Source organism: Topomyia yanbarensis, chromosome 2 (genome assembly GCF_030247195.1).
Source record: "Topomyia yanbarensis strain Yona2022 chromosome 2, ASM3024719v1, whole genome shotgun sequence".
Taxonomy (NCBI): Eukaryota; Metazoa; Arthropoda; class Insecta; order Diptera; family Culicidae; genus Topomyia; species Topomyia yanbarensis.
In genome coordinates this window covers 129,616,188-129,642,974 of record NC_080671.1, presented here as the reverse complement: position 1 = coordinate 129,642,974, position 26,787 = coordinate 129,616,188, and the positions used below count along the sequence as shown (strand labels likewise).

The 26,787-nt window shown below is 38.9% G+C and overlaps 1 protein-coding gene across 4 annotated transcripts in view; it reads left to right on the top strand.

Annotated features, from left to right (window-relative positions):
• Positions 1-681: 681 nt before the first annotated feature.
• LOC131681286 (ELAV-like protein 3) overlaps positions 682-26,787 on the top strand; it is a 50,597-nt gene continuing 24,491 nt past the window's right edge. For 2 of the 4 annotated variants that reach the window (XM_058962012.1, XM_058962011.1), the window contains exon 1: positions 683-1,324. The gene's annotated coding sequence lies outside the window, so the exon portion shown is untranslated. Of the gene's footprint in view, positions 1,325-26,787 lie in introns of all 4 variants that reach the window. The other 2 variants (XM_058962013.1, XM_058962009.1) reach the window with 2 other exon arrangements.

Here is a 26,787-nt window from a genome sequence, read left to right as displayed (position 1 = left end):
AAAGGCACACGGTTATAAAATAGAATTTATACACACGAAGTTACATACACGTTAGCACACGCGACATACAAACGCACACGCGATCGAACACGTTAACGTATAAAAGCTCGAGCCTTCGCGATGATACACGCGATCGCGAGTCCCTACTCCCGCACATACCTGAACCGTACAATGAATATCACATTGAGAATCACGGCCCGCTACAATTGGCCTTATGCAGTGTTTTAGTGGGCGACATTGCCTGTCTCGTCTGCAAATTGTAGTATGTGATTCTGACGGGGAGCCCTTCCGAGAACCTAGCTCTACAGCTCCAGTAGGACAACTCTCAAAAAAAAAAAAAAGAATTTCAATCAGGATGGGTTCCCTGATGTCTTTTCTATTAGTTTTAATTGCTCTACAATTATTAAATATTGCTGTTTAGTGTAATGAAATGAAAGGGCAAGTTTTATTACGGGATTCGGTTTATAAAGCCGAAAGCCCCAAGCTGTTTGTTTAATTACTTGTACCTCCAATCTTTGGCACGAGAAAGGTAACATGGAAATGCTCTAATAACACACACTCACACCAATGCACAGACACACACGTTTAATGCGACTCATTTCCTTCATTTTCCCAACGCGCGCCGGTTGACGGCACCACATCAGTCCACCGGGTTCTGAAGAGGGGAGAAAATTTTTACATTTCGGCTCAATTTTGTTTCGCCCTCCGCCAAGTGAACAAGTCGCATTTTCTCGGTCGTTCGATTTATTTTCCTTTCCGTTTCGTTTTTGTTTTTCCGTTCTTTGGGTTCTGTTTAAGTTTTTTGGTTTTCGCTGCGTTTGTGTTTCTTTTGGGGAAAAAAGCGTATATCTTCGGCGCAGAACCCACATCGCGAGGCGCGTGGTTGAGTTCGTGGATTCGGTGACATTGATGGAAGCCAAACATCTGTGTCCTACTGAGAAAAAAAAACGCTCCTTTCTAATTGTGATAAAAAACGTCTTTGGCGTAGTTAGGAAATTTGATTTATGCCACTCGTGTCAGTAAACGTGGAAGTTGTGGCAAAATAGCAGGGAACATTATCAAACGTGTGATATATTTACGCTTATGTTTTTATACTTCTAAGCGAAGTGTCACGGAGCAGGAGAAGTCATTACTACAAACCTCCCAACCGGTGGACCGAAGTACTGTGTTACGTAAAGTTTCCACCGTTGTGATAAAAAGCAGAAGCTATGTGCAATCGAGACGCGGAAAATAGTGCAAATATAATTTAGGAGAGCAGAATATTGCCGTCGACTAAAAATAGGATTATTTATGACTTTTGTTTGAAACTTGTTTATTATTGTAGGTGAGTTTTATTTTCATCGGCATGCTCTCGATTCGTTTGAAGGCGTTACTTTGCGAGTTTTAAATTTTTATTTATAATTTTTGACGATGTTTGAAAGAGCGCAAGGCATGGTTGAATTGGTGATGAATTTTCTTCGATTGATGTGTATGTAGCTTTGAAGCCATAGTACATCAAAAAACGTTTCCCATCATTTTAAACAGAACCATGAACTCCATCCAGATTCGCTATTCCTGAATTGCGAACGGATATTAACAATCTATCGGAGCGATAACACACACAGTTAGTTTATAATCCGTTCAGGAACGGCCTTACAATCCTAATCCCAATAGCGAACGAATAGAAGCGTGGATACGTGGACTCATGTACGTGCAATGAACACTTCCAGGACTGGCGGCTAGTTTTGCCTGATGCTTGTTGAAAAGAGGACCAATTCTTCGTAGCTGATAGCAGGTCAACTCACTTAATCCTGCTTCCGAACATTTTCCCTGCTTGGTCCGTTGGACCGAACATTACAGCTGTACCTACACTATCGGTCTATTATTAGGTCGACAATAATAATAAATTATACCGAAAGCATCGTTGAAAATGACTAACCTATCTGCTCTTTGCCTGGTTGGTTAGTGTCTAAAAATTGGCGGGGATAAGGCGGGGCCGAAATACGATGCATAGGACGATAGCATTGACATTTTAGACTCGTCCTGTACTGAATTCAACTGCATATTATCGTTTTTTATTCATTTGTTTGTTATTCGACCTGATTAGGATAAAAATAGGATACTTCTGTAATAAGTTAAATATCATGAGATGGTGGAGCTGCTCGGTGGTTTGTTGCATATTTCAATTCATGGCGACAAATAGTGTTTAGAGATATTTTCACAATGTTATTAAACCTACTTTAGTGTGCAGTGGTGGCGTTCGCGTTAATGACCTTTATTTGGGTCAGACTTGTTTTTACGGCTTTGCTAGTCATTTTTGAAACGCAAAAAATACGCACACACCGTTATTTGTTTTTCGGTACAAATTTCAACGCGTGGGGATAATCGTTTTTTGTAAGTAGGTGACAATAGTGCATATGATTTTTTTTTAAGATAAGCAAGACAGTTTCAGTTTTACTCATCCATTGCGTTTCAAAATTAACTCTTTTCTATTTATGCTAGAGGTTTTACATCATGTTTTTTTCTGTTTGAATGTTTATAAATGCAATAAATCTCTCTACAGAAGTGTGTTATAGGATGCAAACGTTTTGATCGGAAACTGAGTTTAGTAATGGATTTAGTTCGATCTCATGGACCTTCATAGCAGTAACGCAAAACCGAAACCAAGATTTACTCTAATACTCCAACTTTCCGCAGTTTACCTGAACTGAAATTTCTACCATTTGATGCCTGAACATTTTTTAAATTTAAAAAAACTACAAGGGGCAGCCCTATGGGGTTGCACGAACTGTAGACGTAGGACTATACTACTTAATGTAAAATATTTATATAGTACATTTACAGTAATAATAAATCAAATATATTTCTTACGAATAGTTTAATTAACCCATTATGTCCTAGCGTATGTATTTTCATACGCAAAAACAACACATTTCTGCATCATACTTGTTATACAATAAAGACGTTTTCAAACTTCTGGTCTTCTGTGAACGTTAATTAATACCCTATAATTTATAATGTGTACGCTCAATAATCTTTTTTTTATAAAATGCCATTGTGTTTTCGAATGTCAAAGTTGGACAAAATTCAAACCAAAATATGAACAAAACATCTTATTAAATTTCTCTTCTAAATCACTAATTCTTGTTTCGTATTGAGAACGAAGTGCCATGAGAGGTGTGAAAGATGTGGCTTAGTGCGAAAAAATGGAAGAAATTGGTGAAACAATTGCGAAAATTCTGCTGGTAGTTCAAGGTATGAAATTTCATACGATAGGCTAAACCGATATCTTTTTTTTTCCTAAGTCAAAATTATTTCCTCTTTAGGACCCGGAAGGGATTCACAACTTTCTCGCTGATTTTAACGTTGAATCAGTGCATTCAAGGTTAACAAATGCTTAATACGTTGCAAATCATGCCTGTTACTAACCAGTAAATTTTTTATGTAAATTTTTGTAAGAAAATGTTCTTTTTCTTAAAATAATTGCAAAGATTGAGGGGAAGATGGTTTGATGCAACGACCAATCATGCGACGAAACGGCACGAAAGAGGAGACAAGTGTTAAAATCATTCAAAAACGCTGCTAAATTAATGATCTCGCAAGGTTGAAGATATTCGGTTTTATGCTAAATATAAGGATATTAGCCGAATTTTCTCTGTAGTGATTTTTTGATACCCTATCAGCCCAGCGTATAAAATTTCATACGTTAGTTTGTTTTGAACTAATATCTGAAACTAAATCTTTTTAGCACAAGATCAGCTTTTAAAAATTGTGTGTTGTAAAAAAACCCGGACGGAAAAATCAAATTTTAGACAATATAATCACACATCATGTATAGACCAAGCTTTCTAGTTTTATTTTGCCATCATTTTAGCTTTCCTAAAGTACGTATACAAATGTAGCGAATGCAGTGGTCTTAATCATATATCTGTGCTTTGCATCAATCCGCGTAAATTTGTTGCTAAGAAAGTTTTCGTCTTTGCGCAATGAAAGCACAGATTGCTATCATGCAGGTTACGCATGCATCCGTTAAAAAACAGGGATGCCACATTGAAAATCTGTGTTTCGGTCAAAAATATCATTTTACCATCTGTGGTAACTTAAACAGGAAAAAAATCTGTGATAAATTTCCGAAAAATCTGTGAAAAATCACAATATTTCCAAAAAACTATCAAATTATCATTAAAATGCCAAAAATCTACCATCTGTAAAAAAGAATCTCTGATCAAAAATTGTGAAAAAAATTTCTGACATTACAAATCTGCCAACAAATTAAATTCGCCTCAAACATTGAGCCCAAGCGAGACGCGGCGCGGTAGATCTTCTGTGCCGGGGTGGAATCCGGACAAACCCTCTTGGCAAAATCGAATATCCAACGGTTTGAATATTCCACGCTCTCGTTAGTACTGTTTCGGTTTCGTAAGCGCCGGGCCGTACTCCAAAGAGTGCTCATAGATGTTTCTCTCGTTAGTCCGTCGACGAGCCGGCGCCAGTAGCTACGTTTGTTGGCTTTCATCAAACTCTTCATGCGCGTTTCCGCCATCGTGTACTGTCGGTAGCTAGCTAGCAGTGCGTCGTCCCGGAAGGTCTTATATGCAGCGGCCTTCTCCGCGTACTCGTCTGAGCACTCTTTGTGCCACCATGGATTGGTAGGACGCCCGCGTGTGTTCGCGTCTGGTACGCGTTTAGTCTGAGCTTGAATCGCGGTATCGAGAATCAAGCCAGCCAGGAACCCGTATTCTTCCTCCGGAGGAAGCTCTTGTGTCGATTATACTTTTTCGGTTCGGTGGCCCTGAACCGTTAGCAATATTAATTACGATTGGCAGATGGTCGCTGCCGTGTGGATCAGAGACTAACTTCCACATGCAATCTAACCGCGGCGATGTCGAGCAGAGGGACAGGTTTAAGGCCCTCGGACGCGCTGGAGGGGCAGGAATCCGTGTCATAGGGGGAGGGGAGGGGGGGAGGGGGGGGGGGTGTTAAGAGCTATTATCCTCATGAGGGCAACCCCATGCCGTACCGTGGGAGTTGAAGTCACCTAAAACTAGCCTCGGTGCGGGGAGGAGTTCCGCAATATCGCAAAGCCGTCGGTGGCTGACTGAGGCTCTAGGGGGGATGTAGGTGGAAGCAATGCAAAGGTCTTTGCCTTTAATTCTGGTTCGGCAAGCGACAACTTCAATACCTGGTGTCGAGGGGAGGTCGATTCGGTTGAAAGAATAGCACTTTTTGATCCCCAAAAGTACTCCTCCGTAAGAGTCTTCTCGATCCAAGCGAATAATGTTAAAATCATGGAAGTGTAGGTCTATTTCTGAAGTAAGCCATGTCTCACATAGTGCAAAAGCATCGCATTTCAAGTTATTTAGTAAGATTTTAAAGGAATCGATTTTAGGGATAATGATTCTGCAATTCCATTGTAGAACAGTGCTTAAATCCTTGACCTCGTTCGATGAATTAGCCATCGAAGGATACAATCGCTGAAAGGAGGGGCCATTTCGCAGTGAACTGCATCAAGAATGTTTTTACTGCGGGGAGAAAGCTTTTCAAGATGCTTTTAAGGGGGTCAGAAATATTAAAAGCTGTCCCAATTGCTTGCAATTAGTACAGTTCATGACCCGCGGCACAAAGAGGCGAACAACTAGACGAACCTTGTCAAACAGGAGGTAGTTGGGTAGAGCAGAACCGGCGACGGTCACCCGATAAGAGTCTGAGTTGACGTATGTTTTCTTTCCGTCAGCTGCGACTGATGCTGAATGCAAAGGTTTGCACTCCAGGATCTTCACTGGTTTAAGCATGGGGTCTTTGAAGCAGCCAGTCCCATATTGTAGCAGGTCCTCGGAATTCAGACTCGAATCGGAAACGACTCCACTGACTTCAACCCTGTTAGCTGGAATATACACCCTGTACATCTTCGTAAAGGGCCCGTAGCCAGCAATATCGTTTGCCTGAGTCAAACTGTTAACAACCACCCGAAGCTTATCAGCGAATTTTCGATATCTCTGTCACGGCCGAATACCGATCCGCTAGAACCCGAGAAATCTGAAACAGGTTCAAACATTTTTTTTTCTTTGGTCCGATCACAAATGGCCCGTTGGCCGAGCTCGGATATACTTTGAGCCGGGGAACCGATTTTGTTTCGACGTCTATCTCACCTTGAGATGGACTCACCCGCCGTCAGGGGAAGTTGCCCAGTGCACGTTATTAAGACAACCAAGAAGGGGAAACGTAAACTAATACTTAACTTGTGTATGCAACGGTATCCAGACGGCTTACTAGAAGAACACTGCTTGGCTTGTCACTGACCGGCTAACGGTACTCAGAAACAGAAACACAAAAGAAGGGAAAAAATACTGAAACCTCGACTAGGCGTAGAGTGTGCGAAATAACCTTGAACGCGGATTAGCACTATTTGTCGCTATAGAGTGTACGGACCGACGAATAGAATTATTTTGTTTTATTACGATCTTTTTAGCAGTTATTCGCATTTCTTCATCAACCACAATAGATTTTTCAAAAGCTGCCTGTAATCAACTAAAATATTACCTAGCTATATAGTTTATACTACGTTCACACTACGAGTTAAAACGTGTATTAACGCTATCTTGATGACATTTTTCTTGTTGCTAATTATTATAATTATAATTTAACCTTGTAGTGTGAACCAGAACATAGTATTAATCATCAGACCCTATTTGTTGTTAATTTGCCACTGTGGCCATTATATTTTTAGGCTGCCCCTGTTTGCTCTACATGTGACAAATTGCCCGAATCCAAAGTAGTTGGAAGCGAGTTGTTTGTTTGTCCACATGTGTCGTCCCAACCGGGGAGTACATTATTAATGTAGCTGAGGATCCTTTTAGGACAGGTATGCCATACCTCGTGAGATGCCTTCCGATGTATTGATCCCTTTGAAGAAATAATACTGCACAATGGCAGAGAATATGTTCCGAGCTATAGTTGAATAATATGCTGCTTTTTTCCCAAATATAAAAATGTAAAAAATGTTTTTTTGCAATTTATATTTTCAACATAAAGTTTTACATTTCTTATAAAAGAAATGTATAGAATTCGCTCAAACTTTCAAGATTTTTTCCGAGGCCCGGAGGGCCGAGTCTTATATACCAATCGACTCAGCTCGACGATTTGGGACAATGTCTGTGTGTGTGTGTCTGTGTGTGTGTGTATGTAACGGACAAATTCTCATTCGTGTTTCTCAGCAATGGCTGAACCGATCTTATCCAAACCAATTTTAAATGAAAGAACTAAAAAACAGTATGAACGCTATTAATTTGTTTTTGATTCTGATGTTTAGTTTCCAAGATATGAATGTTTGAATGCGTAAAAATGGCGTTTTTTGCAGTTTTTTTAAATTATCTGCCAAAATTAACAATATAGATTAACAATTTATATGTTTTTATGTAGCTTAAACGAATACCTTTCCAACAAGCCATAGACTGTTGAAATCGGACTATTATCAAAAGAGATATTAAACATTAAATGCGGACGAAAGATTTTTATCATTTTCCATTGCCAGAAATATGACCAAAAACATGTTATCTATTATTAACGCCAAAACGGCTTATTTTAGGTCAATAGTATCTTCGGAGAATATAATGGAGGCAATATGCTCTTTCTTTTGGTATTGTGCTTTTACTGATTAATCACCCTATGAGTGAGATATTTTCACAAATTTTCTTGGAAGTGATTATATCGAAATGATGCCTTCAGCAAATTTGTAGCTCTTACTTTTGCGAATAACTTTACTGAAGACTTCAAATATCTATTTTGAATATTTTAAAAGTTATGGTTTGTTGTTTGTGGATTACTCTTTGTCGCCTATTTATTGTTCAATATAGTAATAATCCATTGAAATAAGCCAAACATTATTTCGATAAAACTAATTTTGTATTTCATTTTTCTATCTACAACCGCTAGAAATAATCACCGAACACTTCCAAGTTGTCTGGAAGGAACTTGATAACTTATCAGTGCAAAAATGCTCATTTGTGCGATCCTTCTGACTGCAATTTTTCCAACTTATAACCATCGGATTGATTTGAAACATATCGGAAAATGAAAAGCAAAATAAATAACTCCAAGCAACGGCGTAGCCAAGAGAAGGTTTTGGGGTTTAACACCATACAACCCCCCCCCCACCACACCCAAAAAAATATTTAATTTTTGTTGAAAATTTATTGATGCAAATTGATTTAATTCAATATTACAATAACAATTATCTGATCCGTAGTTTGATAACCTGTTGTTGTAAACATCATGAGGACTTTTGATAAATTGTCGGAATGGGGTCCTCCTGATATGTAACTGATCTATTGGTCTTGATTTCACAGTTGTCTAATAGCATCAATATCAAATTCCTGCCTGAAAACATTCCAATAGAAAATTCCAGAGTTCTGTAATCAATCATAATCCTCAGATTTCTTTTCAAATTGAGCTCGTTTTTGTAGTGATGTACTGTAATAAGGGTCTTTATTTAATAGGAAGCGAAGTTAAAATTGATTTAATGTCTATGAAACATAGAACTGCTCACCAAAAAAATGCATAACTTTCAACATTTGCTAAAAATGTTTTTGTCTTTCTCATTCACTCTAAAATTCGTCAATCTAATCCCGACCCGGAGGGTCGTGTCATATGCCAATCGACGAGATCGGAAAATGTCTGTGTGTGTATGTGTGTATGTGGAAAAAAATGTGACCTCTGTTTCTCAGAGATGGCTGGACCGATTTGTGCAAAGTTAGTCTCAAATGAAAGGTACAACCTTCCCATCGCCTACTATTGAATTTTTTTTATTGATTGGACTTCCGGTTCCGGGGTTACGAGTTGAAGAGTGCAATCACGCAGCATATTCCCATATAAACTGAAATGAAAAATTTTCAAAATCAAATTTGTATTTTTGATACCAAATGACTTTAAAATGCATGAAACATTGAGATGTTTGACAAAAATTGACTTTGGTACATTTTTGCCTTTCTCATATAGAAAGGTTATGTAATCACTCTAAAAATCGTCAATCATACCGGCCCGGAGCGAGTATGCAGTGAGGGGTTGCTACTTTAAAATTAAAACTAGTTTAAAATTTCTTAACAAGTTGAAAATTTTCGGCAGGACCTGGACCACCCGGATCTTTCTCCATGATCCGCCGGTTTCAAGCGATGTTTCAGTATCACATAGTATCTCAAGATCGTGGCTGTCGATCCGTTGTATGTATGTGCAAATCGTACTGAACATGTAATATTCATTTCCACCATTGTATTGCACATAACCAGCCATGGAATCATAGTCTGGACAAATGAGAAAAGCACAATTGCACCACTAGGTGGATTAAAACAGGTTTTTATTTTGGGAATGCGTCGAGTTGAGACGGAAACTTAATATGATTAATAACGGCGATAACACTTTCCGAATGTAGAGAGAAATATATGAAAAATGACGATTTCCATTCGACTCTAGCAGGTTCTTATCGATTTTGATGAGCATTTGATTTTTGTTGTATGACCAATTATATGTATAGGTCATTTTGAAACCGCCAATTTCGGAGGTTTAGTATCTTCAATGAGTTTTACAAACGTTAAACAGCGCATCATTTGATAAAATAATTTTGACGGTATATCGTCCAAGAAGTATTTATGGTGAATTTTCTCAGGTCTCAACAAATTCGCTAAAGACACGTACTCTGTTGCTATTTTCTGAAAAAATATTTCTGCATAATTTAAAACTTCAAAAATTACGGTTTCGGAATTATGCCGTTTGGACAGTATGATCGATTTTCACCAAACCCCCACCAAACCGATTTTTTGGCTACGCCGCTGACTTCAAGTAAGTAGAGACAAAGTCGTTCTACACTCGTTCACAAGAAACTTCTTCGAATGCTGAATATCTATTATAATACATTGAAACCAGGATTTTATCAGCCAAATATGAACATATGTTTGATGGGCTCTAGCAATTTCGTTTTTTTTTGGCTCAGTACAATATATAACCCCTTTAGGAAAATTCAGTTTTTCCACCACAATTTAGATATTTTATTAACAGGGCATTAGCAATAATTCGTTGGTATGTCTATTTTATGGGCCATTTTTTCGCTTTCCCATTGATTTGGTTTGAGATTTCTAGGACTGATGTTGTCCCATGCTGATTTGAGCGATTCTCTGAGTCCTGCCACTGTCCCATGTATTATGTGTTATCAAAAACATCGCGAAGCATCAAGTTCTAAATGTTCTCAAACGATATAATATCCGAAGAGAGTGATAAGAGTTATAAGAAATGTCCCATCACACTGTTAGGTGGATTAAAATCGTTTTTTTTTGTGCAAAATGACATAATATTTTTTCAGTGTATATTTTTCCATGCAGAAATATTCATTCCCTGTAACTCGTTCTCAGATAGTTTTGTTCTATAAAATACGGTAATTGAATAGAAACATCCACGCCATTTCAAAAAAATTGCTCTTGAGCCAAAAAAATAATATTGATGTGGCAACTCTAACTCAAAACGATGACGACCCCGCAGGTTTCAACCCGATTTTACGGTATGTATACTAGAGTGGGACATGGTTATATGAAAAAAATAAAATTTGGCTCCGAGTAACTTTTTGGGTCCCATTTAGCTCCCAGAACAACTCTGCAAATTTTTAGCTCGATCGGTGAAACTATATTTTTGCGCCCACTGTTTAAAGTTTACATGGGATTTCGTATGGGGAAATTGTCTTTTGCAAATTAATTCTTCCACGAGTCGCCCGTTATCTTCTAAAAATAAACAGATGTCTGATTTTTAAAGGAAATTTGTCAAGGAAACAAAGTCTAGAAGACTGCGAAACGATCTGATGCTTGTGGAAAATGTTATTAAGCAAAAACCGATTGATGCCCTGAAGATTGATGAAAATTTCACTTTTCATAGCATCACTGCTTCTGACGGTTTTATTATATACAAAAATTTTAACTTTCTCGTATTATGTACAAAAGAAGCCTCAATTTTTCCCTCAAATTCTTGCGAAGTGGCCAAATAGTATAGATAAACGATTTAGATACGTTAAGAGAAAATTAAAACAAAATTGCGTATAATTGGACAATCAACAGCAGTGGTGCTAGAAAAAATGAATATTTTATCAATCGTCAGAGCATCAATCGGTTTCTGGTTAATAACTTTTTTCTCAAGCATCAGATCGTTTCGTGGTTTTCGAGACTTTTTTTCTTCGTTAAATTTCCTATACAAGCCACATAACGAAATATTTTTAGGAAGTAATGGGCGACTCCTGGAGGAATTATTTTGTAAAAGTTTACTTTCCCATACAAAATCCCATGTAAACTTTAAACAGTGGGCGCAAAAATATAGTTTCACCGATCGAGCTAAGAATTTGCACAGTTGTTCTAGGACCCAAATGGTACCTAAAAAGTTGCTCGGAGCTGGAATCTATTTTTTGTCCCACCCTAATGTATACTCTGTACTCCTTCGTAAAGGGCCCGTAGCCAGCAATATAATTTGCCTGGTTCGAACTATTTACCACCCCCCTAAACTTGTCAGGGTGATTTTTTGATATTTGTGCAATGGCCGAATTTCGCACCGTCAGAACTCGAGAAATCTCCAATAAACTCAAGCGCTTTTTGTTTTTTACCCGGAAGAAGATCACGTTATGCCCTGTGGCCGAGCATGGATATTAGAGTGGGTCGCGGTTGTATGGGAAAACTTCAAAATGATTTAAACTAGCGGGCACAGCCCTTTTTGAGTTCCTTTTGTGGTCCCAAATGCCTGTGCAAAATTTGATAGCGGTTGGTTGCTTTCTGGGGTTGCGCATTGCGTTCAAAGTTTGTATGGGATTGTATATAAGGAAATCAATTATTTTGAATTTACGTTAATAAAGACCGCCATTTCACTGAATATGAAAAACCAGCTTTATAAAACTATAGTTCAAACCTTGGTGAACGATTTTGTCGAAGACCGTACTTAGCTACAAGTTTTCAAAAAATAGTTACAACGATTTTAAAACTTATGGTTAAATCAAAATGCAGAAATTGATTTCTTTTTCCAACCCTGCCGGTGCACCACCGACATCGACATTAAAAACTTAAATAAATGAATATATATTCATCGCAGAGACTTGGTACCTTTGAATGATATGTTCAGAATGAATTGCTGAATAACATAGACGTAGTCAGAAAATGAAAAGAAGAGGGGGGGGGGCTTGTGTACTTCCCAGTCCCCTTTTTAAATTGTTTTGTATAAGACAAAGAATCATTACGTCCTTGTAAATGTCAACGACTGAACTTTCTTAACATTTTGATAGATCCAAATATGAATCATACTACAATCTTTGTTAGGAATTCCACCAAGATCCGTCCGAAAATCTTTAAAATCGTGACCGACCATCTTAGATTCCAATGAAACTTTACACGTTTCACCGTCATGCAAGACTAAATATTTTCCATAGGTAATAAGATTATTTTGACTCAAGAGCAACTTTTCAAAAGGGCGTAAACGTTTCTACGTGTATGAATTTCGGATTTTTTTTTGTTCGATTACTGTATTTTATGCAGCAAAACTATCTGAGAACGAGTTACAGGGAATGAATACTTCTGTCTGAAAAAAATATACACTGAAAAAAATGTTGTGTCATTTTTCAAAAAAACAAATGTATGATAAAAATTTAAATTGCGAAAAAACCCATTTTTTAAATTTTTTATATTTTGTTACCAAAAACTTAAAGATAAAAGAAACATTTTGAATGTGATTGCATGATGGAGAAAAAATCGGTAAAAAAGTTTTCCTAACAATAACTTCGTACATGTTTTTAAATTTCATACTAATAGACATACAAAATTGTAATTCTATTACAGAATATAATTCTAAGCACCATTTAAAATCAAAATGCATTCACCAAAAATCTTCCAAAATGCGATAGTTTTCAAGATATTTGAAATTTTGCTCCTTCAAAAACAATTCGTGTAATTATACTCTTTTTAAAAGTTATTCGCGTTACCCCATCAAAAAATGTCAAAAATTTAATGTTTATCGTTTTAAAGACGTAAAAGCAACTTTTTAGTGTATTTGGATCCTGGAGAAGCTTTCAATAAAAAAGTTTTCCTAACAACAACTTATGACATTTTTTTATAATTTTTACTATTTGCAGTCAAAAATACAATTTTCTCTTTGAATATGATTCTAAACGCCATTTTAAATCGAAATGCTCTTAACAAAAATTTCTAAAATGTAGTAGTTCTCGAGATATTTTAACTTTTATTTTAACAACACAATTATTTTGTTTTATTACGACCTTTTCATAAGTTAGTCGCGTTTCTCCATAAACAATAATAGGTTTTTCAAAAGGCCCGTAAACTTTCCTGCAACTTTCTCTTTGACATCAAGGTGATATTGTGAAACATTTTAAAGTTACATGAAAACAATCAACATATGATTCAGCTATATAGTTTAATCAACAGACCCTATGGTTTAAATATATTTTGGTTGCTTTCATGTAACTTTCAAATGGTTTACAATATCGCCTTGATGTCAAAGAGAAAGTTGCACGAAAGTTTACGGGCCTTTTGAAAAACCTATTATTGTTGATGGAGAAACGCGACTAACTTATGAAAAGGTCGTAATAAAACAAAATAATTGTGCTGTTAAAACAAAAGTTAAAATATCTCGAGAACTACTACATTTTAGAAAATTTTTATTAAGAGCATTTCGATTTAAAATGGCGTTTGGAATAATATTCAAAAAGAAAATTGTATTTTTGACTGCAAATAGTAAGAATTATAAAAAAAATGTCAAAAGTTGTTGTTAGGAAAACTTTTTTATTGAAAGCTTCTCCATGATCCAAATACACTAAAAGGTTGCTTTTACGTCTGTAAAACGATAAACATTAAATTTTTGACATTTTTTGATGAGGTAACGCGAATAACTTTTATAAAGAGCATAATTACACGAATTAATTGTTTTTGAAGTAGCAAAATTTCAAATATCTCGAAAACTATCGCATTTTGGAAGATTTTTATTAAGTGCATTTTGATTTTAAATGGTGCTTAGAATTATATTCTGTAATAAAATTACAATTTTGTATGTCAATTAGTATGAAATTTAAAAACATATACGAAGTTATTGTTAGAAAAACTTTTTCACCGATTTTTTCTCCATCATCCAATCACAATCAAAATGTTTCTTTTCTCTTTAGGTTTTTGGTAACAAAATATAAAAAATTTAAAAAAATGGATTTTTTCAAAATTTAAATTTTTATCATAAATTTTTGTTTTTTTGAAAAATGACACATTTTTTTCAGTGTATATTTTTTCGGACAGAAGTATTCATTCCCTGTAACTTGTTCTCAGATAGTTTTGCTGTATAAAATACAGTAATCGAACAAAAAAATTTTGAAATTCATACACGTAGAAACGTTTACGCCCTTTTGAAAAATTACTCTTGTATCAAAATATTCCAATTGCCAGAGAATATCATGGAGATTCATACAGCGAACACACCTGCAAAGTTTCGTTCGAATCGACGATGGTCATATTTTGCGATCGGCCGGTTTCTCATGGAATCCCTATGGGAAATAACATTTACAATATTTGGAATTGCTAAAACTAACTCAAGTCTGCAAATCGCGTTGGGTTCTAACCTGAAGTATATTTCTGGTTCGCCAACATCACCTCTGTTTTGCGTGAACCTAACTCAATTTCATCAAAAAACGCTTGTTTGAAGTAACTATCCCGGTTTCGGTCCTAGATTCTTAAACGAAAACGTCAATAGAAACTATTCCGAAACTTCACGGAATCTAAGGATATGCATTTTTTTTTAAATTCTGACACTTAACGTTAGAAATAGGATTTTAAAATATGTAAAACTTATAAACCGTTGTACCATTTTAAATAACATAACAGTAGATAACAGTAGAGCCCTTAAATATTAGCACTCAAACACGTAAGCTTATTTTTAAATTCGGCGATATAAAACTGAGTTGAAGATGTGCTTCTTATGTTATACTAAACTATCTAAAAAGGGAACTGGGGAGCCAAACCCCCTCTTCTTTTCATTTTCTGACTACGTTTATGTTATTCAGAAACTCATTCTGAACATTTTATTCAAATGTACCAAGTCTCTGCGATGCCTATATTCTCATTTATTTAAGTTTAAAGTGTCGGTGGCGTGGTGTACTGACAGTGTTGGAAGAAATAATGAATTTCTGCATTTGGATTGAACCATAAGTTTTAACATCGTTATAACTATTTTTTGAAAACTCTAGCGTAGCTAGTTAGTTAACCACAGTTAGGCACAAATCTCCGATCAACATGGGGAACGTGCCATTTGAGCCAGACGCTAGTTAACCAAGGTTAGAATTATAGTTTTATAAAGCTGGTTTTTCATATTGAATGAAAGAGCGATCTTTATTAACGTAAATGCAAAATAATTCATTTCCCCATATAAAATTCCATATAAACTTTGAACGCAATGCGCAAACCCGGGAAGCAACCGACCGCTCCCAAACTTTGCACAGGCATTTGGGACCACAAAGAACTCAAAAAGTGCAGCGCTTAAAAATGTCATATTCGAGCCACTCTAATGGATATGCCTTGTGCCGGGGAGTCCATTTTGTTTACACATCCATCTGCTTTTCTGCACTGCACGGCACGGATTGAAAAAAAAACATCTACACGCTCTGAGAGTTACGAATGAGGTCCCAGTTCGTAGATTTTGGATTACGATATGAAAGACGATGTACGACGGTTCGAGCTCATGTCGTTCGAGCCTGTTTGCCAAATTATGCGTAATATCGTTAGAGCAAAGAGTTACATCTAACACCTCTCCCCTGCCAGATTGTGCAAATGTCGGACGATTTCCTACATTGAGTATATGCAGATTTGTACTACATTAGTATTCTATTAGTACCTCTTAAATTTATACCCGAGTAGCCCCAAACTATGTGGTGGGTATTTACATCACTGCCATCTTCAATACAGTTATAGACAGTAAAACGATCATTCAGAATCTTAATTGTTGTGATGTTTTGATGATCAAAGTGCTGCATAGTGGCAAAAATGCAAACAAGTGACAAACTCCCATGCAAACTTTAAAAACGTTGATCCAGCAGCTTGGCTTGATCGATTTGGCTCAAAATTAAATCAGATACTTCTACGGCGACTAGAAATACTCCGAGGCACATTCATTCTGCAAAAAAATCTTGAACAACTTACAAGAAAATAACATTTTGTTCGGTCGAAATTTCAAACACCGCCCTAGTTGTTCGTGAGGAAATTAATGCGACTAGTCCACATCGAAGCCATATGCTGTTTTGATATCAATTTCCCCTGATTAGATAAGCTGTAACCCTTTTACGGTGTCGAGTCTGTACCTACACTATCGATTACATTTAAATTAAGGGTTTATCTCTAGCATTTCACTAGACATACTGATAAGAGGAATCGATTATTTTCACCCCTTGTAAGTGCCAATGTGTCGGATTGGATTAACGGATAGTCGTACGGACAGAATGGAAATGGAAAATTGCGTGTTTTATCACATCCAACGCCACTTGCACGAGTACTCACTCGTGGGGACGATTTTCTAATACCATGTGAAACACGTTCGAAGCTACGATAAAAACCTGAATGAATGACATCGTGGTACAAAAACGGTAATGCATCTTCAATAAATTGAAAATAATCATTAAATAGTTGAGTGAAGCACACGCTAACCCGTTAGATCAATACTTTATTTATTTTATTTAATGTATAGACTTTATTGGAATTTCGAGGTAACCCTTCCATTTTTATTGTTTTATTTGAACTGTTCGGATAAAACGATACCGAGTAGTCACTATGGTATTTTCAGCTATCCTTTTTTTTAATTAAAAAAATTTGCCAAATTATGGCAATGGTACCCGTTGTTAAACTTTTCACTATTGACAAAAAAACTGTATCCACTCAAAATGACGCTGATGTTCTAGCCGGGTCGGTTATAGTACCGCATCAGCAAAGAATTAATGAACCACGTGCTGCTTTTTCTTTTATGTTTTTTATCTCATATCCAGCTTATTCCTGCTATAGATATACCCACAGGAAAACTTTATCTGGCCTTTGATGTTATCCTAGCGTCACCTCACGTTTTCAAGCGCTGCAACACCTTTTGCCACTTTCATCACCTTCTCAAGATACTGCCAGTAAGGTATAATCTTCGCATTTCATCTTGGCGGTGCTATTTGTCCCATCTTCCAGTTAACAAGTTTAGTGGTTGAACACCAAGCCTGTTAGAAGCTTCTTTGTGGAACGGAAAGTGATACGACTTGTAGATTTTCTGCTCAATATAAAACGACCAAAGAAAAAAGCCGACTACCCTAGTTTCCAACCGTGCCGAACTCTACGAAACTGGAACGAGCGTAAAAGAAAATAAGCAACCAGTTTGCAGTTTCCTGATGAATTTGCCTGCTTGCGAGGTAAAAACTTTTGGGCGACTCTAGTTGCATGCTTCGCCGTAAAATCAACAATTCCGGCAGTGTACCAGATTAAAATGAAAACTTTTTCGGATGACAAAGTTGCGCTTGTACCGATTCGGGTATAGTTTTGGGCGGAAACCGGTTCCGTGATTTGTGGCAAAATGAACTTCAGAACTGCGCTCACATACCCATGCATGTACGAACCCACAGAAGGGAGGTCGGTCGGTCGGTTAGCGTTGAATCATGTTCCTACCATCTGATCACGACCGACGAAAGTAGGCATGCATTATATCTAAAACATGGGAAAATGAGTGTTTTTAAATATAGACCACTCGAGCGCGCAGACTGCCGAAAATATGAATGCGTCTATTTTCGGAGCGCTCCGTTTTTGTATACCTATACATATTCTTCAATCCTGAATGACGCGCGATAGGCAACGGAATTGTTGTTTATAGCGATTAATTTTTCCTCCGTTTGATGATGGTTTGATTATGTGCAGAGTGAGTCGTTTGGATCTGTGCAGATGTGTGGGTTGGTGCGTGCGTTCAAAGGTAGCTGCTAACTGTGGAGTAAAAGTTTCTGTTGCACCCTGTAGACTACTTCATTTACCTTAATGGCTGAATTGTAATCAGTTATCCAGTAAACTTCAACAAACTGGTAGAACAAGCATGCAATATTGTTTTGGTGCCACATTTCGGAGGACGGGGGTAAGAAAAACGCCATGCTTGCATAGCCGCCTTAAGGCCTTTCGTTGCCCTTGAGCACTATTGAACTGGGGGACTTTATCATTGGACTGGGGTTAAAACGCGGTAATTCGACGTACAGTTTCAGAACGATATTTGAGGAGGAACAGTGCCTTGGCCGAAAAGAAAATAAAATTAATTAAAATTGTGTTAGTTGACTTCCAACTCCGGGAAAAGCTACATTCATTTAACATTCCACTTCGCTAACAGAAGGTCGAACCTTGCTCACCTTGAAATCAATTCATATTGTGTTGATCTCCAAGAGATTAAGTTACTTTTGATCATCGCATTCCTAGTCGCAGGAATGCAAATAATGATTCTTAGTTGCTTGTTATAGATTTCGACAGATGTTCTATGTAACTAGTCCAGAAATGCGCAAATTGGTTAATCCAATTTTTTTTAGGAAATATAAAGATTGCATGCTTGCAGAAGTTTGGTTCTCATGTCAAAAGACAGTTCGTTTCCCTATACTCGTTAGCAACCCAGAACTTCTCTGCTTGGCTACCCGAGACATTACTTGGTACCAGTCAGTTGCTTTAGACGTTCACACACGTTGTGTGATCTGATGGGATTTAATGTCTCATTCATTTATTTAGTTCAACATCAATTTCATGACAACACTGAATCAACAATTTGCCTCCACAATACTCGATTTGTAGCTGCAGCTCTCCAACGTCGGTTACGCCCAACACTCGCCAAATCACGTTCCACCTGGTCCGCCCATCATGCTCTCTGCGCTCCTCGCCTTCTTGTACCAACCGGATCATTAGCGAACATCATCTTTGCAGGATTGTTGTCCGGCATTCTTGCAACATGTCCTGCCCACCGTATCCCTCCAGCTTTGGCCACCTTTTGGATACTGGGTTCGCCGTAGAGTGCAGCGAGCTCGTGGTTCATTCTTCGCCGCCAAGTCTCGTACCCATAGAGAACCACCGGTCTTATAAGCGTTTTGTACATGGTGCATTTGGTGCGGGGGTGAATCTTTCTTGACCGCAGTTTCTTCTGGAGCCCATAGTAGGCCCGACTTCCACTGATGATGCGTCTTCGGATTTCACGGCTCACGTTATTGTCAGCCGTTAATAAGGATCCTAGGTAGACAAAATCCTCCACTTCCCCCGAAGGTATCCTCGTCGATCGTAACGCTGTTTTCTAGCCGGATCCTGTCGTTTCCGGTTCCGCCTACCAGCATATACTTTACTTTGGACGCATTTACCACCAGTCCGACCTTCGCTGCTTCGCGTTTCAGGCGGGTTTACAGGTCTGCCACCGTTCCAAATGTTTGGGCGATAATGTCCATGTCGTCCGCGAAACATACAAATTGGCCGGATTTCGTGAAGATCGTGCCTCGGCTCTTGAATCCGGATCGTCGCATCAAACCTTCCATAGCGATGTTGAATAGTAGACACGAGAGTCCATCGGCTTGTCATAGTCCCCGTCGAGATTCGAATGAACTGGAAAGTTCACCCGAAATCTTTACGCTGTTTTGTACACCGTCCATCGTTGCTTTGATCAGTCGAGTCAGCTTCCCGGGAAAGCTGTTTTCGTCCATGATTTTCCATAGCTTTACGCGGTCGATACTGTCGTATGCCGCCTTGAAGTCCTATGCTATATTTCACCCTAAGGAGGAAAATTTGGTAAAAACCAAAATTTCTCACTAGGGTGAAAATTTGTTGGTAAAAACCAGTCTTTGTACAGGAGGGCACAAATCCTTATTTCATACTTTGTTGCGTTTCGGCTTCGCCTCTTCAGAAACCGACACTAACGTATTGTCGGAATAGATTAGCGCCGGCTTGACGCAAATCCCTTAAAACTAAAACACACTATGTGTTTCAATCAAACGACTGATCAAACGTGATGTCCCGTTCGAGCAGAAGTTCTGTTTATGCCGATGAGACACAAGTGAAGCCGAAACTTGTCTTGGCTTAGCAGGCCTATGCGAAAGCACTATGCTATATTTCACCCTAAGGAGGAAAATTTGGTAAAAACCAAAATTTCTCACTAGGGTGAAAATTTGTTGGTAAAAACCAGTCTTTGTACAGGAGGGCACAAATCCTTATTTCATACTTTGTTGCGTTTCGGCTTCGCCTCTTCAGAAACCGACACTAACGTATTGTCGGAATAGATTAGCGCCGGCCTTGAAGTCGATGAACAGGTGATGCGTTGGGACCTGGTATTCACGGCATTTCTGGAGGATTTGCCGTACGGTGAAGATCTGGTCCATTGTCGACCGGCCATCGATGAAGCCGGCTTGATAGCTTCCCACGAACTCATTTACTTTAGGAGATAGACGACGGAAGATGATCCGGGATAGCACTTTGTAGGCGACATTCAAAATGGCCTTTCTTGTGAATGGGGCAGATCACCCCTCCTTTCCACTCCTCCGGTATCTGTTGGGTTTTCCAGATCCTGACTACTAACCGGTGCAGAAAAGTGGCCAACTTTTCCGGGCCTAACTTGATGAGTTCTGCTGCGATACCGTCTTTACCAGCTGCTTTGTTGTTCTTGAGCTGTTGAATGGCATCCTTAACTTCCCTCAACGTGGAAGTTAGTTCATTTTTGTCCTCAACTGCACTGACGTAGTCAAATCCTCCGTTGCCTTAGCCATCTGTACCTACATTCTCCTCGCCGTTCAGGTGCTCGTCGAAGTGCTGTTTTCACCTTTCGATCACCTCACGGTTATCCGTCAGCAGGCTCCCGTCCTTATCCGTACATATTTCGGTTAGCGGCACGAAGCCTTTGCAGGATGCGTTGAGCTTCTGGTAGGACTTACGTGTATCTTCAGAACGGCACAGCAGTTCCATTTCCTCGCACTCCGCTTCTTCCAGGCGTCGTTTTTTCTCCCGGAAGAGGCGTGTCTGCTGCCTCCGCTTCTGTTTGTATCGTTCCACATTCTGTCGGGTTCCATGCTGCAGCATGACCGCTCGCGCTGTATTCTTCTCCTCCAAAACAGCTCTGCACTCCCCGTCAAACCAATCGTTCCGTCGTCTCCGTTCCTTGTATCCGACAATGCCCTCAGCTACGTTGTTGATGGCTGCTTTTACTGTTCTCCAGCGGTCCTTTAGAGGGGCGTCCGGCAACGCTGCCTCGAGGTGCTGCCCGTATGCAGTGGCGACAGCTGGTTGCTTCAGTCGCTCCAGATCGTACCGAGGTGGCCGTCGGTACCGTACATGATTAATGACGGATAGTTTTGGACACCATTTAACCATCACCAGGTAGTGGTCAGAGTCGATGTAAGCGCCACGATAGGTCCTGACGTCGATAATGTCGGAGAAGTGCCGTCCATCGATTCCGTCTGTAGCGGTGATCTCCAGGTGTAACGATAAGGGAGGCTGTGCTGGAAGAAGGTGCTACGAATGGCCATGTTCTTGGAGGCGGCGAAATCAATGAGTCGAAGGCCGTTATCATTCGTCAGCTGGTGAGCACTGAACTTTCCAATCGTCGGTCTGAATTCCTCCTGCTGGCCTACCTGAGCGTTTATGTCCCTAATGATGATTTTGATGTCGTGGTTTGGGCAGCGGTCGTCTTCTCGTTCGAGCTGCGCGTAGAAACCGTCTTTGTCATCATCGGTGCTTCCGGAGTGAGGCTGTGCACGTTTATTATGCTGACGTTGAAGAAACGGCCCTTGATCCTCAACATGCACATTCTTTCGTCGATCGGCCACCAACCGATCACGCGCCGTTTGCATATCGTCCATCACAATAAAAGCTGTCCCTAGCTCATGTGTGTTGGCGCAGCTCTGGTAGATGATGTGATTACCTCTAAACGTTCGCACCATGGATCCTGTCCAACACACCTCCTGCAGCGCTATGATTCCGAACCCACGGTCCCTGAGAACATCGGCGAGAACGCGGGTGCTCCCGGTGGAGTTGAGAGATTTGCAGTTCCACGTTCTAAGCTTCCAATCGCTAGTCCCTGTTCGTCGCCATTGGTATCGGTTCGCATTCTTATCTTGTTGACTTTTCGCTGCAATTGATTTTTTACGGCTAGCTCGCAGGGCCTGACACCAACCCCCTAACTTTCCGGAGGATCATAGTGCACAGTTGAGCTTAGAGTCCTTAACTGGCACTCGGACGATGATCAGCCGCCCCTAATATGGGGCACAGACGCTGTTTTGAACCGATCCTCCTGGAGATCAGACGCTCAGGCTTGCAGCAGCTGTGATTTAATGTCTATCTGGCGCTAATTTGATGCTACTCTGTATATATCGTCTAACTGGCAGTAAGTTGGTGTAAGTTACTGACGAGTGGAACACGAAACAATAAAATCCAACTTTTTTTTCGAGATATCGGAAAAAGTATGTATGATTTCGATTTCGTTTATAACTTTTGCGTACACGGAGAGAAAATCGTTCATAAATTGATGAACAAAAAATAACGTGAACAGAGCATTTTACGAAAATCGTGACCAAGTTGTTAAATTTATGAATAATGAACCTCGTGTTCATGAAATTATTTGTGTTTCCAAAAAACTAGTTCGCAACAACAATATACATGGCGTTATATTCCAATGTTTCGTTGGGTTACTGTCATCATTCCCAGGACATGTTTAGTTTTCGTTATGATTCGTGTTCATAATATTGAGATACACTCGTTTGTATAAAATATATCAACTACAAGAACCGACATTTAAACGATGTTTTCGGGAGCTTTGTCACATTTCAGGAGCTTCGAAGCGATTTTCGTAACTTCCCACGTTTCCGAGATATTTTATTCATGAGATTACTATCGGATTTTCTTGGCAGAGTAGCGTGATTTAAGTTGATGATTTCAGGACCTTAGTCACGATTTTATTAATTTATGTTGTTTATCGTGCTATTTTATTCACGAGTTTCGTATCGAAATTTTCTGGCAGAGTAGTGTGATTTATGTTTATGATTGCAGTCTTAGTCAAGATCTTCGTCATTTATATGCACGTTATGATGATATTGTATTCTTGAGCTCTCTGTCGAATTTTACACGTGGAGTAATGAAACTCATGTTGGGGTGGGCGTAGCGTAGTTGGTAAATCGATTGCCTTGTACGCAGCGCACCTGGGTTCGAGTCCCGACCCCGCACACAGGGTTAGAAATTTTTCATAAGAGAGTTTCTCTAATTCGAAGAGGCGAATGACCTTAAGGTTGAAACCTCTATAATCGAAATAAAAAAAATTAAGGTTGAAACCTCTATAATCGAAATTTCTCACCGTCTTATCGCGATATGCTATTTTTTAATTACTATGGGATCTCTCGGAATAACGTGATTATATGAACTGGAGCATAAAAGTGTGATTGATACGCTGTATCTTGTTTTGTAAACTCTACCACGAACACAATTTGTATTATTGGTGTTCAGCAGAGTTTTCGTTTTCTATCCGGACATCACACTGAACGTTATCAAATGCATAACGATGTTCGAGGTCCTAATGGTTTTCTCATGTCTGCTGCGCGCACTATAACTAGTCGTTAGCAGCTGGACATAAGTATATTTCACGAAAAAGACGCTTATATTGTGAAACAGATTACGTAAAAATTTCTACTTTTAAACATTACAAGCGCTCAAGGTAGATTGTGAATCATGTACGAGGAATCATGAACCAATTCACATACATAAACAATATTTTATGATCTTGTGAACTATTTCACGGGAACGCATGAGCAGGCTTGTCTATTACACCTGAAAACATGAACCAGTTCACGTTTCTAGGATTTTTTTTTAAAAGTAACACTAGTCTAGTCTAGTCTACACATACACAGCCAATACATTTAGGGATACTGGAAAATTGCGGACGTTCATCCACAATTTTTCTTGTCATTATTAATGTTTGTGGCACATATTCAATATGACACAAGCATTAAAGCGGCCAGGCCAACTGTGCAGCGTACAAAACAAAGATGATTCAAAATTATACGGCAATCAAATTATTCATTCAATGAAGAATTTAATCAACAGATTATTTTGAACCTTGAATAAGGAAGAAACGTGGACAACCATACACAACCGTTTCAATTTGATGGGGGTTTGATAAATCGTTGGGAGTGACTTTGCTAAAAGGGTTAATGTCACTCTTTTGGTCCTAGGTTCCTGGGATGGGACAGAAGTATTTAGCCCTGCCCTGGCTAATGAGCCAGGGTTATAGCGTCCTTACTCGCTCTGAAAAAAAATTAAAAATATCACTAACAATAAATGCAATCCATTGACGTCATTCAGGTAAGAAAATGAGGAAGTGGTAAATGATGTCGTCGCCAGAGTGTGGAATTGAAGTTGTGCATTCCGGCTAACGTGGTTGCTTAGCTGTGCGATGATCACGTTTGTGCTTCGGAGCATTTTTTTATTCCTTTTCCTTCTCTTTTTCCATCATGTTTTATTTTCGATTATCCATAACTTTAAGGTTCAACTGAGAGCGCCTCAATAAGCGGCCATCTTGGAAAACGAAAAGAGCAGTTTTTTCTCACACCATTGGAAAAATCTTCATAGAAATGAATCAATGTATTCGGGGCATTGGAAGAGTATTGATGATTGATTTTCATGAAGATTTTTCCAACGGTGTGAGGAAAAACTGCTTTTTCGTTTTCCAATATGGCCGCTTTTCCAAGTTTTCTCAGTTGAACATTAATAATACCTTAAACTATTATAACTCACGCGAAATATCTAACTCACTTTTATTGATGGCAAGCACTTTCCTTTCACACAAGCACGTAGTTTTTCGAACGGAACCTTAAATGGTTTAAAGGTTGATCGAATACTGGCGCCATCTTGAACAGATGAAATTCCGTTTTTATGTCCTCTTCACTTCGTTTTGGCGTTTTCGCTCGAAATTTCGCACAATTTTGCTGTCAAAATAATACAAATTTACATTATAGTAATGACTTATGGGACCCCAAAATGGCTGATCTATCGTGCCCCAAGCGTATGTTTCATGTCGATGTCCGTATTTTTTTCAAAAGCAAGAATATCGAAAAATCAACACAAAGCCGTGCTCAGAATTAAGTTTTTTTCCCTCTCACCGATCGGGCCAAATCTCTCTCGTTATCTATTTTTAGGTCCAGTGGCCCTCCATAGCTCTTTCACTGCCAAATGTCTGGCGGCGACTGAGTTAGGAAAGGGGGCAAACAGTGATAATAAATGTCTCAAGCCTCGAGCGCAGTTTACTGGATTTATAAATAGATAACGAGACAGATTTGGCCCGATCGGTGAGAGGGAGAAGTGACGATCTGCTTATAGGAGAAGTTGGGGGTCGATGGGTCAATTTGGATGCATTGGAGGCTGCGGCGGTGATCACAAAAACTGTTGGGAACATGTGATGGCATCATCACAGTTCCTCGATGGCGGAGTGGTGAACGCACCCAACTAGAGACTGGGAGATTGCAGGTTCGATTCCTGCTTGAGGACATATCTTTTCTCAGTGTTTCCAGTAAAGGTGAATTTTCACCGTTTCTTCATTCTCACCGTTCCGGTCATTCTCTCTCTGTCTGTTTTCCAGTGGACACGTTCATAAAAATCCTTCAGAAAGGAAAAAAACAAAGACTTACGTCCAAACAAGGAATATATATTTTGCAGTAATTCTTCCGAACATCTCGATATTCTATCTCTCTTCAATGAAATGTTAGTGTTGGCGCTCTCTACGCGGTGACAGCTGGAACTATAATTTTCTAACCAAAACCTAACTCGTGTTATGTACTAAAAATTTTCTGAACATACTATTCAGCTAAATCTAACCATAATTTCACAAAAATGTATAGTTCGTGGGAGTCATGTACTGATACACAAGTAACAGAACTATGCACTGTTAGGACCCATGCAAAACTGACTCAGACATCACTTCGCTAAAAGTTTAAGAACTTCTTTTAACAAAGCCGAATTGAATTGATCCGGGATACCGGATTTTCTCCAAATAAATTATCGGAACATTTCATGGCACGTTGGTCTGGTAGCTAGACTTGTCCAATTTGCTTTAAATTTGGTACAAGTACTCCTGGTGGGACTAGAAATCGATGCAGGGGTGGGTCGATAGTGTTTTCAAAAATTTTTCTGGGCAGTCTAATGGGCAGTATATTATAGTATATTAGAACGAGTTTTATACTCAATTATGTGTACGTATTACAGACGTAATGATGTAGCCACTTAGTTGCTCTCACATCTCGATATCTTCCCACGCAAGCCACGTTGTACCATCGTCGGTTTGATGGGCTGATTATGAGGGTACAACGATTATTGCATTCGTCTTCGAGTTACATTTATGTACCGGAACGATTGCTGGCAACTACGCGCGTGAATAATAATAATATTAATAGTAACACGTACATAAAGAAGTATAATTAGTAACACAATACGTGTTGTCTCATTTTCCTTTGTCGTCGCATTCTACTCAGTTAAATCGATACCCAGCTGAGGCGGGAAAGGTGAAAATTTTGTCCCTGCTGCAGGGCCATTGACGTCAAACCCGTATATAAATTTCCAGGAATTAACTTTCGAATTGTGGTATGTGTGACGATATATCTGCTGTTCAAAACTAGGAAGTAAGCTTTCAAATGTTTGATTAGATTGATTTTAGATTTATTTAGATGATTTTTGTGATGTAGAGTAATGTAATTAGAGAGAGCATTTAACCCTCAAAAAGACAAGCTAAAATTCTGACTTCAAGAAACATTGC